The sequence below is a fragment of the Schistocerca serialis genome, chromosome 8 (assembly GCF_023864345.2).
Source record: "Schistocerca serialis cubense isolate TAMUIC-IGC-003099 chromosome 8, iqSchSeri2.2, whole genome shotgun sequence".
In the NCBI taxonomy this organism is placed as follows: domain Eukaryota; kingdom Metazoa; phylum Arthropoda; class Insecta; order Orthoptera; family Acrididae; genus Schistocerca; species Schistocerca serialis.
Window position 1 is genome coordinate 60,393,883 of NC_064645.1, and position 12,845 is coordinate 60,406,727.

The window sequence follows — 12,845 nt, forward strand, 5'->3', positions numbered from 1 at the left end:
AGCACTGGCGGTTACCCGAAATTTTTTTGGTGGCGTTGAATCTGTGTGCTTCCATTGAGCTGACTGGCGCTTTGTTTCTGGATTGAAAAATGGCATCCACATCTCATCCATTGTCACAACCGACGAAAAGAAAGTCCCATTCATGCTGTCGTTGCGCGTCAACATTGCTTGGCAACATGCCACACGGGCAGCCATGTGGTCGTCCGTCAGCATTCGTGGCACCCACCTGGAGGACACTTTTCGCATTTTCAGGTCGTCATGCAGGATTGTGTGCACAGAACCCACAGAAATGCCAACTCTGGAGGCGATCTGTTCAACAGTCATTCGGCGATCCCCCAAAACAATTCTCTCCACTTTCTCAATCATGTCGTCAGACGGCTTGTGCGAGCCCGAAGTTGTTTCGGTTTGTTGTCACATGATGTTCTGCCTTCATTAAACTGTTGCACCCACAAACGCACTTTCGACACATCCATAACTCCATCACCACATGTCTCCTTCAACTGTCGATGAATTTCAATTGGTTTCACACCACGCAAATTCAGAAAACGAATGATTGTACGCTGTTCAAGTAAGGAAAATGTCGCCATTTTAAGTATTTAAAACAGTTCTCATTCTCACTGCTGACGGTAAAATTCCATCTGCTGGTCGGTGCTGCCATCTCTGGGACGTATTGATAATGAACGCGGCCTCATTTTAAAACAATGTGCATGTTTCTATCTTTTTCCAGTCCGGAGTAAAAAAATCGGAGGCCTTAGAACTTGAATGCACCTCGTATTTCAACCTGCTTGGGAAATAAATTGAGTCAGTGATGCATTACATATGTGACTCAGAACATCAGCTGTAATTAATTCACATTGTTTTAATATCTTATTAGAGTTGTCATTACTCCAACAGAATATTTATTTTTCAGATATTTAATAATTTTACTTATTTCACAAGAGGTTTTTAGGTGAAACTAAATCTGACAAATTTTTTTCAAAACAGAGTCTTCCATGTACTGCCTAGCTTTTTCTTTTGAATTGTGCTCACCAATTTTTTCTCCTACACTTAAGAAATAGTTGTTAAATACATTAGCTACTTGTGTACTGTTGATTAGAATGGTCTCATTCTCTTAAACAGTAATACTACCTACCCCAGTGGTTACTTTTCCTGTCTCCCTTCTAACAACATTGCCAGAGTTGTTAATTTCTTATCTAACATACATATTTCTTGATTTCCTTACCGATTTTCTCAGTTTGTTACAATAATATTTATAGTGTAAAACTAGTTCTGGATCTTTACTAGTTCTTGCTGTCTCATACAGTTTTCTTTTTCTTTCTGAAGACACTTCAATACCAGTAGTAATCCAAGATTTCTTTGAAAAGTGTGTGGTGTTCACTTAGTAATTTTCTTTGGGAAACAATCTTCAAAGAGGGATGTAAATTTATCAAGAAATATGTCGCACTTATCATTAGCATTGCACATGTAGGGAGGTCTATGGTGTAAAGTGTTTAAAAGGAAGGAAAATATTTTGTGATACAATGCACATCGTAATCAGATTTTATTGCATTTAAGTTGTTTTAATTAAAAATTTTGTGATCAATATTTTATTGCCTTTAGAGATCACAGTTGATATCTAAGAATGTTTTGATATTGCCATGTGGCGTTAGAATCTCTTACTTAACTTTGCGTTATGCAATTTGTATTTTTTTCCTTTGCTTAAAAAAGGATTTTGAGTTTTAAGCGTGATAAATTGATTCTGAGAGCTGTTCTTTGATCTGTTAAAATAATATTTCAGGATCTTTTCTTAACGAACTATACTGAGGATCTTGTTGTTCATGATGACGAATGTTCGCTTACTATTTTAAAATCAAGTTAATAAAGTTGTAAAATTTTAAGAGTAAAAAAAAGGATTTTATTAGAGAAACGGTGCCCGCCCATACTCCCCACAACTTCCACGTATTCAAAGCATTGGCCTTCGAGCGTTGTCTGATGTTTTCCCCGTTATCTATCCCAGGTAACGCCTGCGGGGCCATGTCACTGACCTCAGAGGCGACATGTCCCACAGTGAAACGATGAGTGTTACTCCACCATGGGAGAGGTGCACGGTCTTGCGACGGTTTAGGTGTCAACTTTCTCCTACGAACCTCGCAGCCTTCCGTATAGCGAGAGCCAAGGCACGATGGACAATCAGGGTGAACAAGAAGAGGTCTTGGCAAGTTTTTGTGAACTCTATCAGTCGTTCCACTAGCTCTTCGAAGGTATGGGAAGCCATGAGAGGATAACTGGCAAATGTGCCAGACAGCCTGTAACTGCCGTACTGCGCAAGGGAGTGTACTGTCTACACATGGGAACATAGCGAATGCCATGGAGGATTATTTTGGTTCGATAACTGACACTGCAAACGAAGATTCAGCTTTCCGCCGCTATCAGGCGTTGGTGGAGAGGGGTGATTGGAATTTTAATTCTACCAATACCAACGACTACAACTGCCCTTTTCCCATGTGGTAACTCTAGTGTGCCCTGTCTCGGATCAAGGAGAAATCCCCAGGTAAGGATCAGATCCCGTACAGCATATTACAGTACCTTCACCAAAATACAAGGGAAATACTCTTGTTCCTTTTTAATGCGATTTGGTTGATTGGGGACTTTCCCATCTCGTGGAGGGAGCCTATTTTAGTGCCTCTTCTGAAACCAGGGAAGGCCCATATGTCACCCAGTAGTTACCATAGCGTGGCCCTCGGCTGGAGGCGGAAATGCAACAATCATACAATAAAGGATCCTTCTTCCTATGTATTCGCAATACATTACATTTGTCTATATTAACGGTCAGGTGCCACTCCCTGCACCAAGTGCCTATCCGTTGCAGATCTTCCTGCATTTCGCTACAATTTTCTAATGCTGCAACTTCTCTGTATACTACAGCATCATCCGCGAAAAGCCACATGGAACTTCCGACACTATCTACTAGGTCATTTATATATATTGTGAAAAGCAATGGTCCCATAACACTCCTCTGTGGCACGCCAAAGGTTACTTTAACGTCTGTAGAAGTCTCTCCATTCATAACAACATGCTGTGTTGTTTGCTAAAAACTCTTCAATCCAGCCACACAGCCAGTCTGATATTCCGTAAGCTCTTACTTTGTTTATCAGGCGACAGTGCGGAACTGTATCGAACGCCTTCCGGAAGTCAAGGAAAATAGCATCTACCTGGGAGCCTGTATCTAATATTTTCTGGGTCTCATGAACAAATAAAGCGAGTTGGGTCTCACACGATCGCTGTTTCCGGAATCCATGTTGATTCCTACAGAGTAGATTCTGGGTTTCCAGAAATGACATGATACGAGAGCAAAAAACATGTTCTAAAATTCTACAACAGATCGATGTCAGAGATATAGGTCTATAGTTTTGCGCATCTGCTCGACGACCCTTCTTGAAGACTGGGACTACCTGTGCTCTTTTCCAATCATTTGGAACTTTCCGTTCGTCAAGAGACTTTCGGTACACGGTTGTTAGAATGGGGGCAAGTTCTTCCGCGTACTCTGTGTAGAATCGAATTTGTATCCTGTCAGGTCCAGTGGACTTTCCTCTGTTGACTGATTCCAGTTGCTTTTCTATTCCTTGGACACTTTTTCGTTTGTGCGAGGATTTAGAGTAGGAACTGCACTGCGGTCTTCCTCTGTGAAACAGCTTTGGAAAAAGTTGTTTAGTATTTCAGCTTTACGCGTGTCGTCCTCTGTTTCAATGCCGTCATCATCCCAGAGTGTCTGGATATGCTGTTTCGAGCCACTGATTTAACGTAAGACTAGAACTTCCTAGGATTTTCTGTCAAGTCGATACATAGAATTTTATTTTCTAATTCACTGAACGCTTCACGCATAGCCCTCCTTACGCTAACTTTGACATCGCTTAGCTTATGTTTGTCAGAGAGGTTTTGGCTGCGTTTAAACTTGCAGTGAAGCTCTCTTTGCTTTCGCAGTAGTTTCCTAACTTTGTTGTTGAACCACCGTGGGTTTTTCCCGTCCCTCGCAGTTTTACTCAGCACGTACCTATCTAAAACGCATGTTACGATTGTCTTGAACTTTTTCCATAAACACTCAACATTGTCAGTGTCGGAACAGAAATTTTCGTTTTGATCCGTTAGGTAGTCTGAAATCTGCCTTCTATTAGTCTTGCATAACAGATAAACCTTCCTCCCTTTTTTTATATTCCTATTTACTTCCATATTCAGGGATGCTGCAACGGCCTTATGACCACTGATTCCCTGTTTTTTGTTAAGTGTCATTCTGGAAATGAAGGCTGGGTTCCGCGCGCTTATGACGACACGGGGGGATAAATATAAAAGGTTTATTTAATCACCTAAGTAAAACCGAGCACCCTTGTCGCTGGCCTTCGTGGTTGTATGGTTCAGATGGCCTTTTCTAACATGTAGCTGTTCTTTGCAGTTGCCCTCTGCTGCTGATATTCGCTTTCTAACCATTCAGCCGCATACGTGTGTCCAGCTCTTTCCGTAATGTTCCGCAGGGCGTGCTTTTGTTATATCAGTTGTAACTTCTGGGTTATTTGTACACCGGAAGTCGCTATTTTCCGTCGAATACTTTTATGTTGCCCTGGAATATCTGGAGTCGCATTTTACTCCTCCTCACGTCTCAGCCGCACACTTACGCGTATTTCTCGTCACACCAGCAATTCTGAAACAACCTTCGCGAGCTCGTGTTCGTAACTTTGCTTCAAGATGGCGCTGGCGAGCACAGTATGGTAACGATCGTCCTCGGAGCATTCAAACACGGACACATCTATCGCGATGATTTAGACAAAACTGAGAATTGTCCGATAAACGACGCGGTGGCAGTCTCGTGTAAAAGGGCGGTGCTGGGTGCATCGCGTGTCTCTCTGCTTCTGCGTCGAAGGAAGCCACAAAATGGCCACTGTTCTAACAGTCTGCCATGCTAAAAACACTCAGAAGAATTATCAGTAAGTTTATCTTGCGTTTATAGCGTAGAAAGCGATATTCACGTTTTTCGCATTATGTACTTTATAAAGGTCAATTAAAAGTCACTTCTAAATTCAGTTTTTTGTTCTATTGCTGCTTTACTTTTGTACAGTCCTTACAACTATCGTAATTATTGAATAAAATTATTCCCCGATTCTATGCAGAAAAATCGGAAAATCTCCCGCAGTTGGGGGCCGGGGGGGGGGGGGGGTTAATTGCTGTTATGTCTCAATAATAATTGCATATTTAGTTTATCACATCAGTTGTTTAAAGAACAGTATTGGGAGGGCTGTTACCGCCTAATTGTACCAAACTGGAGATCCTTCCCCTAACCTAATTCACAGCAGAGCTGTCAGTCACAATTGTGTACAGAACAAGTTGGAGAGAATGACGAACTCTAATACATAGCAGAGTCGATGTAAAAGATGCGTGAATTACACAGCTGAATCGTTATCTATGAGCTCTGGCTTTATCTTAAACCACCTCTGCATTGTGTTACCAACTCACAGGAGGACGTTGAGTGAAGTGCATGTTACGTCTATATGCATGTGAATATGAGACGGAGGCTGGAGCTGCTCTGTGGTCGCCATTTTGTTTCCCTGTGGGTGAATCTTTTTTTTTTTTTTCAGTCTTCATTCCAGTACCAAAGCATTAAGGCTCTTGGTGCCCAAGGCCACATAACTAGTGTATAAGGCTAGCTTCAAACATGGTGTTGTGGGAATCTCTGCCACGTACAGTGTATATACACTCATGCTCATAAATTAAGGATAATTGCAGAATGTGGTGCCACACAACGTGGCACTACACAAAACTGGCGCTAATAGCATAGGCACATAGGGAACACACACGACACATATCTCTAAGTCCACGGTATTGGTGATAAGTTGAGAAAACCGTCCCAAAACACATGTGCTACAAAGCGCCACCGTTTCCTGCGCATGTACCCCGACATCAATATGGGATATAATCACCATGCACACGTACACAGGCCGCACAACGGGTTGGCATACTATGGATCAGGTGGTCGAGCAGCTGCTGGGGTATAGCCTCCCATTCTTGCACCAGTGCCTGTCGGAGCTCCTGAAGTGTCCTAGGGGTTTGAAGTTGTGCAGCGAGAGCTCCTGAAGTGTCCTAGGAGTTTGAAGTTGTGCAGCGAACGTCGACCGAGAGCATCCCACATGTGCTCGATCGGGTTTAGGTCTGGAGAACAGGCAGGCCACTCCATTCACCTGATCTGTTTCAAGGTACTCCTCCACGATGGCAGCTAGGTGGGGCTGCGCGTTATCACCCATCAGGAGGAAGGTGGGACCCACTGCACCCCCGAAAAGGCGGACATACTGGTGCAAAATGATGTCCCGATACACCTGACCTGTTACAGTTCCTCTGTCAAAGACATGCAGGGGTGTACGTGCACCAATCATAATCCCACCGCCACCATCAAACCACGACCTCCATACAGGTCCCTTTCAAGGTCATTAAGGGGTTGGTATCTGGTTTCTGGTTCACGTCAGGTGAAAACCCGACGAGAATCACTGTTCGGACTATACCTGGACTCATATTCACGGACGAGTCCAGGTATAGTCCGACCTTGCAGGTCTCCGGGCGAATAAACCATGTCTGTTCAGCCGTCTGTAGACTGTGTGTCTGGAGACAACTGTTTCAGTGGTTGCGGTAAGGTCCCGAGCAAGGCTACCTGCAGTACTCCGTGGCCGTCTGCGGGCACTGATGGTGAGATATCGGTCTTCTTGTGGTGTTGTACACTGTGGACGTCCCACACTGTAGCGCCTGGACACATTTCCTGTCTGCTGAAATCGTTGCCATAATCTTGAGCTCACACTTTGTGGCACAGGGAAGGCCCGTGCTACGACCTGCTGTGTTTGACCAGCGCCCAGTCGCTTAGTATTCTACCCCTCATAACGTCATCAATATGTGTTCTTTGAGCGGTTTTCAACACACAGTCACTATTAGCACGTCTGAAAACGTCTGCACACTTATTCGCTGCATCGTACTCTGACATGCACCAACACACCTCTGTGTAAGTGGACTGCTGACAGCGCCACCGTGCGACGGCCGCAGGTTAAATGCACCGTATTGTAAATGGTTGCGAAAACACACTTGACCTCTTAGCCACAAACAATCCAGAGCTAATAGAGAGCATCATGACTGATACAGGGATTAGTGATCACAAGGTCGTTGTAGCTAGGCTCAATACCGTTTCTTCCAAATCCACCAGAAACAAACGCAAAATAATTTTATTTAAAAAAGCGGATAAAGTGTCACTAGAAGCCTTCCTAAGAGACAATCTCCATTCCTTCCGAACTGACAATGCAAATGTAGACGAGATGTGGCTCAAATTCAAAGATATAGTAGCAACAGCAATTGAGAGATTCATACCTCATAAATTGGTAAGAGATGGAACTGATCCCCCATGGTACACAAAACAGGTCCGAACGCTGTTGCAGAGGCAACGGAAAAAGCATGCGAAGTTCAGAAGAACGCGAAATCCCGAAGATTGGCTAAAATTTACAGACGTGCGAAATTTGGCACGGACTTCAATGCGAGATGCCTTTAATAGGTTCCACAACGAAACATTGTCTCGAAATTTGGTAGAAAATCCGAAGAAATTCTGGTCGTATGTTGTAAAGTACACAAACGGCAAGACGCAGTCAAAACCTTCGCTGCGCAGTGCCCATGGTACTGTTACCGACGATTGTGCCGCTAAAGCGGAGTTATTGAACGCAGTTTTCCAAAATTCCTTCACCAGGGAAGACGAATGGAATATTCCAGAATTTGAAACACGAACAGCTGCTAGCATGAGTTTCTTAGAAGTAGATACCTTAGGGGTTGCGAAGCAACTCAAATCGCTTGATACGGGCAAGTCGTCAGGTCCAGATTGTATACCGATTAGGTTCCTTTCAGATTACGCTGATACAATAGCTCCCTACTTAGCAATCATATACAACCGCTCGCTCACCGATAGATCTGTACCTATAGATTGGAAAATTGCGCAGGTCGCACCAGTGTTTAAGAAGGATAGTAGGAGTAATCCATCGAACTAAAGAGCTATATCATTGACATCGGTTTGCAGTAGGGTTTTGGAGCATATACTGTATTCAAACATTATGAATTACCTCGAAGGGAACGATCTATTGATTCGTAATCAGCATGGTTTCAGAAAACATCGTTCTTGTGCAACGCAGCTAGCTCTTTATTCGCACGAAGTAATGGCCACTATCGACAGGGGATCTCAAGTTGATTCTGTATTTCTAGATTTCCGGAAAGGTTTTGGCACCGTTCCTCACAAGCGACTTCTAATCAAACTGCGGGCCTATGGCGTATCGTCTCAGTTGTGCGACTGGATTCGTGATTTCCTGTCAGGAAGGTCGCAGCTCGTAGTAATAGACGGCAAATCATCGAGTAAAACTGAAGTGATATCAGGTGTTCCCCAGGGAAACGTCCTGGGACCTCTGCTGTTCCTGACCTATATAAATGACCTGGGTGACAATCTGAGCAGTTCTCTTAGATTGTTCGCGGATGATGCTGTAATTTACCGTCTAGTAAGGTCATCCGAAGACCAGTATCAGTTGCAAAGCGGTTTAGAAAAGATTTCTGTATGGTGTGGCAGGTGGCAGTTGACGCTAAATAACGAAAGCGTGAGGCGATACACATGAGTTCCAAAAGAAATCCGTTGGAATATCTCGACAAATAGTACAATTATCAAGGCTGTCAATTCAACTAAGTACCTGAGTGTTAAAATTACGAACAACTTCAGTTGGAGAGACCACATAGATAATATTGTGGGGGAGGCGAGCCAAAGGTTGCGTTTCATTGGCAGGACACTTAGAAGATGCAACAAGTCCACTAAAGAGACAGCTGACACTAACACTCGTTCGTCCTCTGTTAGAATATTGCTGCGCGGTGTGGTATCCTTACCAGGTGGGATTGACGGAGGACATCGAAAGGGCGCAAAAAAGGGCAGCTCATTTTGTATTATCACATAATCGGGGAGAAAGTGTGGCAGATATGAACGCGAGTTGGGATGGAAGTCATTAAAGCAAAGACGTTTTTCGTCGCGGCGAGATCTATTTACGAAATTTCAGTCACCAACTTTCTCTTCCGAATGCGAAAATATTTTGTTGAGCCCAACCTACATAGGTAGGAATGATCATCAAAATAAAATAAGAGAAGTCAGAGCTCGAACAGAAAGGTTTAGGTGTTCGTTTTTCCCGCGCGCTGTTCGGGAGTGGAATGGGAGAGAGATAGTATGATTGTGGTTCGATGAACCCTCTGCCAAGCACTTAAATGTGAATTGCAGAGTAATCATGTAGATGTAGGAGGTGATTTAAACCCGCAAACCGCCCACCAGAGCGTTGTTTCACAATCTATCAGCATTATCATTAATTTATGAGCATGTGTGTAGTATTGGACCAAATACGGATGGCAGTGATGGCAGTGAAGTGACGCGGTACACACCACTGGCAACACATGCACAGAAGGTATATCCGTTGAAGTAGTGGTGCAGTATTCTCCATGTACTGTTGGGACTCCAAGTATTATAACTAATACAGTATTTGCAGTTCCACCTTGTGTAAATAGAATGAGACTGGAGCTGGTCAAAGACGTGGGGAAAATAAATACTGACAGCCGTAATTTTATTAATTATTTTATGTGAGTACTAGTTTAGGTACCTGATTGGCACTATTCTCAGGTTCCTACCCACTTTGCTAGATAAGTCAACTAAACATCTGTGCTGCCTTGCCTTGTCATTAGAGGTGTGGAGAGACCACGTCTACAGAGAAATTTTAGAAATCTACGGAAGCCAGTTGAAATTAGTGATCCCTATAAGAGCACAGACGTTTAGAATACTTACTAGCGAGTTGTATAAGGGCCTGAAGTGGTGCCAATGAGGCACTGAAACTGGTAATCAGATAAAATAATTAATAAAGTTAAGGCTGTCAGTATTTATTTTCAAGACTTACACAGTAGTCCGTCATGCCACACAGAGTCGAAAGCTCTGGTGACATCGAGCAGCAGGGCTCCAAAGAACTTGCGGTGGTCAAGGCCTTCTTTACATCCAGCACCAAGCGCATTACTTGTGAGTTGTAGAATTTCCTTTCCAGAATATGAACTGGACGTCTGGTAAAAGGTTTTTGGCTTCTACATGGTCGTGTAGACGTCGCAGGAAGAGATACTCGAACACCTTGTACGCTCCAGAGAGTGGGATTATCGGAGATAGCTTTGCCGTGATTGGGCATCTCTCTCAGGCTTGGGGATGGCCACGATCTCCGAATGCTTCCATACTGGAGGGCAATTCCAGTTCTTATTATTGCACTGAAAACGGCAGCTGGGTGGTCAACACACGGCGGGGGCAGGTATAGATGAATGACGTTAGAGATGTGGCACATCTCCCCAGCGAGAAGTGAAGGCAGCAGCAGATATCTTCAGCAATAATTGCTTCTTTCTTCTTTTACGCATTGTTCCAGGAATTTTGGCAGTCTTTGGTGAACAAAATCGACATGTGCTCGGGCTATCAGATTGTGTATTGGCTGTAGATTGTTGGCGAAGACATCTGCCAAGACGTTGGCCATTGCATCGGGCTTGCCGGCTAGCATGATTCCCACGTGAAGTGAGGAAATCCTCGTTTTTTGCGGAGTATGGGCAATGATACAAAAATGATTCGCTAATATAGTTAAAATTGGGATGTAAATAGATGTACCCTGAACGACGAACTCAGGCCCCATTGATTGTGTGTTGTTATTTTGATGTCACTTTCGTCTACAATGCAAGTGAGTTTTACTTAATTTCAGTCTCTCTAAAGTCAAGTACAACTGCCTACTGTTGCTAGCAGCGACGAAATTTAATGAGCAACTGAAATTTTAATTTGATAATTTTGCTAGAGTCAGCATTCACACACTTCTTCTACACCTGCGTGTTCATCAGTTTCTTGCTGCCGTGGCCAACCATACGGCACTCACAAAACCGCACGCCCCCCTCCCTGTTCGGTGCGTTCTACGACGTATTTTACTCCCATTTGCTCAGTTGAGCATGAGCCAAATGCTGCCCACAATATTCACACTTTACCTCGGACAGTTACTAGATTACAAATAATAAATTTTTTTCCATGTGTTCCTAGGGAAAATATTTAATTTGGATAAGGCACAAAATAAACTGCAAATCGAGCTTTGTCATCGAAGCACAGCGTTGATTGGGGATTGAATCCTAGATGGAACACTGCCCTACTTTTTATACACAGTCTCACTTCCTACATGACACTCGATCCTGCGCGATTTGGATTCCAGTCAATGGCCGTAACAGCAGACAACCTCAGGATGACCCCATGAGAACATTGATCACTTACGGTGAGTTATCCCCTGCAAAGAACTGACTAATTCTACAAATGTCGGTCGCCAGTTCTCAAGGAGCAAATTTTCTTCCACATTTTTGGAAGAAACGTGAACGTACTGACATTTCAAACTTGAATCAATTTTAGCAAACTTTAGATGGCTTTACTGACTTATTGTTTGACAATAAAGTTAATCTCTGTGAACGAAATTTTATTTCTCTGTGTACTCAGATGCGAATGGAAAACTGAAGTATAATTGTGATATGCTTAGCACGCTTGCTATTAATCCACTGAATTGATTTTACCTTTAAATAATTCTTTGCAATAACTTTTGGAATTAAATGAAAGATAATTTTAAGCAATTGAGCTATAGAAAGACGATTATATTGTCTTTGCGCTAATAGTGCTGTTCTGAAGCAGCGTAGAAGATTGTAATGCAACGATGTATAAGAGGACAAGTCTTTGTCCTTCTAATGTGTTACAAAGAAACTTGAATACTAATACTGGCATTTAAACTGAATTTGCTTTGGAAAAAAGGAATGTTGTTTAAGGTGAAAGAGCTTTACAAGATTTCAAAAAAAAAAAAAAAAAATGGTTCAAATGGCTCTGAGCACTATTGGATTTAACATCTGAGGTCTAGAACTTAGAACTACTTAAGCCTAACTAACCTAAGAACATCACACACATCCATGCCCGAGGCAGGATTCGAACCTGCGACCGTAGCAGTCGCACGGTTCCAGACTGAAGCGCCTAGAACCGCTCGGCCACACCTGCCGGCTTTACAAGATTCCCAATAACTTGTTCTATATTACTACTTAATTGATCACAAATTGAAATTACTGACTGGCGGTTTTCTGGCCAGATCTGAAAGTTACTTAACAAGAGTTTCTTGCCTTGTCTATTGTCGTTACAAGTAGAGACACATTAATTGAGACGGAATGGCGGCTGCATAATGTACTCCGTACTGGTAGCCATTGTCACGTGTACCCCTTTGTGCATTTCGACGCTGTTACGCCATAATTATGGGCACGCCATTAATGAACAAATCCAAAAACTTAACAAAATGAAACAAAAAGAAAAATAATCAACATCAAAATAATATCCAGTTATATTCAAATCAGCATATGAATATGAAAGATAACTTGTTTGGAGTATTGGAACAGGGTGGGCACCAGTCCAAAGTACCTTTGTCCAAGATGGCGGCGATGACGTCATCCAAGATGGCGGCTGTGACGTCAATCAAGATGGCGGTCGTTACATCAATCAAGATGGCGGACTTTTGCAGGAAGTTTGAATTTTGGCGGGAAAGTTACACGCCCCCTCCCCCATAAAAATGGCGCAAAGTTCAAATTCCAACATGTTAATGCATCACACCACACTTATCTTTACTAAGCAAAGAAAATGGCGGGAAAAAAGGTACTCGTCTTCATTATTTAACCAATTTCAAGCACATGTGCTTGCCACTAGGGCTGGACTCCAACTGGCTTAGTTCATATCGGTGCCGCCAGAGGGCGCTACTGGAACATGG